The following is a 5234-nucleotide window of genomic DNA, read 5'->3' as shown; positions in this document are numbered from 1 at the left end:
GTGTGGAAGGGGATGGTGTCTTTGACAAGGAAGGCTAGGCCTCCGCCCTTGTCTCTCTTCCTATCTTCTCTTACCAGAGTGTATCCAGGTGTTGAAAAATCTTTCGATTTATCTGTCAATTTGGTCTCTTGCACCATGGCAACATGAATGTTTTCAGTTGTCATTAGGTGCATCAGTTCTGTGTTCTTGCTCTTGATGCCATTGATGTTGATTTGACATAGGTTCAGTTCAAGTTCGTTGTTGGTGTGTTGTTGTTGTTGTGTTTGAGGAGGTGGGGTAGGAGAAGGAGGGGGGGGGTTTTGGATGGGAGTGCAACAGGAGCCTTCCCATTGCTGGCAGGCCTTCCTCTCGCGTAAGGATTTGAAGGGGGAGCATTTAAAGGGCGAATATAGGTTCGATATGATATGAGCTTATATGAAAGGTGCCATTTCATACTTTTAGAATATCTATGCCAAATTTAAAAATTCAAAAAAATCCTTAAGTAGATTTTGCAATTTTCTGTTTCAATTGAACATATGATAAATGAGATTGACGACAAACGGTTTATTTTAGCCCTTTACAAGACTTTTTTTTGACTATTTTGCTTAAGTTTGATTGACTATTACAATGGCACGCATCTTAAATGATAATTTAAATGTTTATTATTTTAGATTATATACTCTTTAATTCAATTTTTAAAAAGCGTAGAAATAATTTGCGTAAAAGTTTTGACTAGGGTAAATAATACGTCTTAAAGTTTATTTTCTGTACAAAGATCATTGGTTGATTCTGGAAAATATAAAAACCCTGATGTACGCAATTTTAACACACACACACACGAACCTTAAAAAAACAGGGATTTGAAATCATTCTTCCTCCAAGAAAATTTTATCAATTATTTTTTTTTTACTTTTTACATTATTTGATGTTTTTTTAAACTTTTAAATATTTTACTTTATATAATTTGTATTAAGGTAGAAGATGGGTATATTTACCCCTGATTAATTGGTTTCCACGTTATTACGACTATCCTTTAACGAAAGCTTTTTAATTCAACCTTGCTACGAAGCCTTGTGTGATGCTAGGGTAATTGAGTTCTTAGGGAACCACACTTATTACATAATATTATCTTGAGTTAGAAAGGTTTTAAGCTATAAACAGACTTATACAATTAGATATGTCAATATCTTTAAGTTATTTATAATCTATATAATGGCACCTTTGAAATAAGCTCATATTATATCAAACCTATATTCGCCCTTTAAGGTGAAACCAGGAGGTGCATTTGGAACATTGAACTGAGTAGTGAGCACGGGTGATGTTTTTAGAACACTTGGGGCAGATCCATGGTCCAGGGTTCTGCTCGGTTCCGGCGATGAAAAGCAATAGCAGAAGCAGCTTCCGGCTAGCATACTTCCTTGTCGAGTGTATTAAAAAGATGGCAGAACTCTGGCATTGAACTGTAATTCATCTGCTCCTTCTGGAGCTTTGGTTCGGCAGGCGCTGATCCCACGGGGGTGGGCGTAGATGTGGGGCGTACACCCCCCTGCCATGACATCCGGTAAAGGTGGTGATTAAGGCTGGCGGCGATTTTATTGAATAATCTAATAGTCATATACCTATTTTGCTTGCCAGTTTTTAAATTTCAATAAAATCTTTAAAATTGACGATTTTATGTTCATTTGTTTAGAAGTCAGAATTTGTCCGGTCTTATTTGCCCCACCCTGTATTGTAAGATAATCATAGCTGTCATAATTACAGATATCCTTATTTTGTTGTAAAAAAATGCTGTTTTGATAAATTTTCTGTTTTGTGCGACATAACTGCCTGAGAACAATACAATAAATTATTGAAATCCTTGAATTAAATATTCCTTTTCAGGGAGGGAGAGGACAATGGGCTGTTTATTACACCAGTCCCCAAAGTATTATAAATACGTTTTCTTATTCGTTGGTTTAACAACCTTCGGGACTTTTAGAGAATTCTGATAGGTTGGTTCATTTAGTTGAGTGTACAAAAGTTGTAACCAATTATAGTAATCCACAGGAGGGGTATCATCATTGGGGATGTACATCAATTTATCGGCCATTATCTTATCCCTTTAGATTCCTGATTCCTTTTACACAAATACGTGTTTCAGAATTAAACATTTTACATATATTATACAGGAAAGTAAGTACTTATTCACTGTTTACATTTAAAAATAAGAAAGAAAATCAAAAAGAAAGTCTACATTGGGATGTCTATAACACTAGTCCCCAAAGTTTTATAATTAGTTTATTTATTTGAGTGTCCAAACGTCTCAACCGCTAAGTTTAATCTACAGAAGTACACTATATACCTTCATATAATGGATGTATGATTACTTGGATCTTAAACCAGATTATCGTGTACTCTTATAAAGTAAAACTTACAGCGGGCTACCCATCCCCTTCCCTCCTACTGAATGAACGAACGGACCAATAAATGACAGTGGAAATAAAAGCTTAATTAACGACAATTTTTTTCCTGTCATAATATCCATGAATTCTTTGCATCCTTTATCCTAGGATTAGCTGTTTTGATAATGTGCGATCTTGGCTGTGCGGCCATCCAATTGATACTGGATGTAACCTTTAAAGTTACTCGAAAAATCCTTCCCACTATGGCTTCGAAACCAGCTATTTTTATAAACAGGTTCTAAGCTACACTGAGAAATCATGTATAGCATCGCCTTACGGACAATTTTCCATGAGTATTCAAAATGAAAATCATAAAATTAATAAAATCTTTTAATTTTAATATCTGCGGAAAGCTGTCTATAATACGATGCAATAAATAACTATTTTTCTTTTTTATCTTTAAAATAGTGTTTTATTTACTGAATATGACACAATAATCAAAGATTATTCCAGGTTAAAAATGTACTGTGATAAACATGTAATTAAAAATCTAGTAACTTCATATGCAGAGTGAAACACACGCACGCTGCACATTTTTTGAATTTCATTGCCTATTATGATAGAATTTAATTAACCCATCATAGCCGACTAATTTTTTTTTTATAATTTGTGATCTTTTCAACAATTTCTTTTCTTTCTCACTTTCTACCTTTTCTCTCTCTCTTTCTCTCTCACTCTATATATCTTCCTCTCTCTCACCCTCTCTCTCTCTCTCTCTCTCTCTCTCTCTCTTTATCTCTCTCTTTCTCTCTCTCTCTCTCTCTCTCTCTCTCTCTCTCTCTCTCTCTGTTTCTAATTTTCTGTCTGTCTGTCTGTCTATCTCTCTCTCTCTCTATCTATCTGTTTCTAATTTTCTGTCTGTCTGTCTATCTCTCTCCCTCTCTATCTATCTGTTTCTAATTTTCTGTATGTCTGTCTATCTCTCTCTGTCTCTCTCTTTTTCTCTCTCTGTCTTTCATTTTTTCTGTCTCTCTCTGACTCTCTTTGTCTCTATCTTTCTGTCAGTCTGTCTGTCTGTCTGTCTATCTCTCTCTGTCTCTCTCTTTTTTTCTCTCTCTCTCTCTCTGACTCTCTTTGTCTCTATCTTTCTGTCTGTCTGTCTGTCTTTCTCTCTCTCTCTCTCTCTCTCTCTCTCTCTCTCACACTATATATATATATATATTTTAAGCTAATTTCTGTTTCTTTATTATCTCTTTATCTCCCAAAGTTTATAAATCTATCCTTCAACAAAGGGTAAAAGTTAATAATCAATAACTTTTATGATTATATTTCATATGATTAATATTCAATTGATTATGGAATTCAGATGAAAATTTACATGAAAATCAAATCAATCCCTGGAATTCAGTGAGAATTCTGACTAACAGAGATAAAAAAATTAGAGGATTTCCATGATAAAATTCAGGAATAATACGAACAAACTTTTATAATAATATAATAATATATTAAACAGTAAAATTACTCTTTTTTCCAAGTAATAAATATGCCAATTTTGTCAATTTTTTTCATCTAGATTTTCCTAAGATGCATGAGTTTTCAGTATGACTGAGAACCGGTTCTAATCCAGTTTCGAACCCATTCTGGAATAGTAATTATAGATTGAATGCTTGTTATGTCCGCTCTATACTGACATTATTATATAGTTAGTCTCTGGCCGCATACCTGCTGAGAACTTAGAATTTGATACTAAATGTTATGATGTATTCAAGAGCAGTGCAAATCATTTGGTCGACCAATATTTATTCTAGTTTTGTACTGCCTAGTGATATAACTTCACTCATCGTTGGAGAGGTAATGAGTAATCTCAACCCAAACTGTGCCATTTCTAAAGACGTCAAAAGTTGTACCACTATGGAGCTTTCTGTTAATAATTAAAGAGTTGCTAAGCTTTCCAAATCGTACCTAACTGTTACATGAATCATTATGCGAAGTTTTAAATCAATAGGAAAATTATAACCTAAACTAATGATAAAAGCTATCCGTTACAGACTGGCGTTAGGACCAACCTTTAATAAAGATAGATTTTTTTTTCAAAACTTAAAAAAATAGTGATTTAAATAAATCTAAAAAAATCATGAAACATAAACCATGGTGTACAACAGTAGTATTTCCTAAGGGGTAAAAGAAGGTGGCTGGCTGGCCTTCCTAATTTCAATTTACATCCACCCTTAAACTGTGTACATTTAAAGGAAATTATTTTTGTTGGTTGATTATTCAACATAAAATTCTACATAAAGCCAAAATCTTCTCTTTGTTTCTATTTATGGAGTTTCTACATTGCTGCTAATGATTAAAATTAGTAAAATAAGCAGATTTGTGGGTATTCCCTACTAGCAATGAAACCCCATCCCCTTTATTTTTATAAAAAATTAAACCCACCTCCTCATTTAAAAAAAATGTAAATAAGGGGGTAGTTTTTCGTTTGTTTGTTTGTTTATTACTTTAGGGCAAATTATATTAAGTTGCTACTATAATCATGAACTTAATTGTCCTTGTTGCTTTATTGCTGTTTTGAAATAAAACTAAATTTATATTAATATTCACTATTGTTCATATTTGTACATTTATACATTATAATAACTAATTTTAATATCATTAGCATCGGGGTGGATTAGGACAATAGCAGATAAATTAATCTATGCACAGAAATAGGAAAATTGCACACAAATAAGTAACTAAGGGAAATATATATTTATCCTCCTTTGCACTATCTATGTATAAAAACTTTATACTAAACGAAACTATAGTTTTAAAAAATTTTATTGAAAGAAACTATGTTTAATTCAAATTTTGAAATACAAATAATTATGCAAC

Source organism: Acartia tonsa, chromosome 9 (genome assembly GCF_053477335.1).
Source record: "Acartia tonsa isolate MP-2025a chromosome 9, ASM5347733v1, whole genome shotgun sequence".
Lineage (NCBI taxonomy): Eukaryota > Metazoa > Arthropoda > Copepoda > Calanoida > Acartiidae > Acartia > Acartia tonsa.
The sequence above is the reverse complement of the archived record's forward strand: the minus strand, read 5'-3'. Positions refer to the sequence as shown.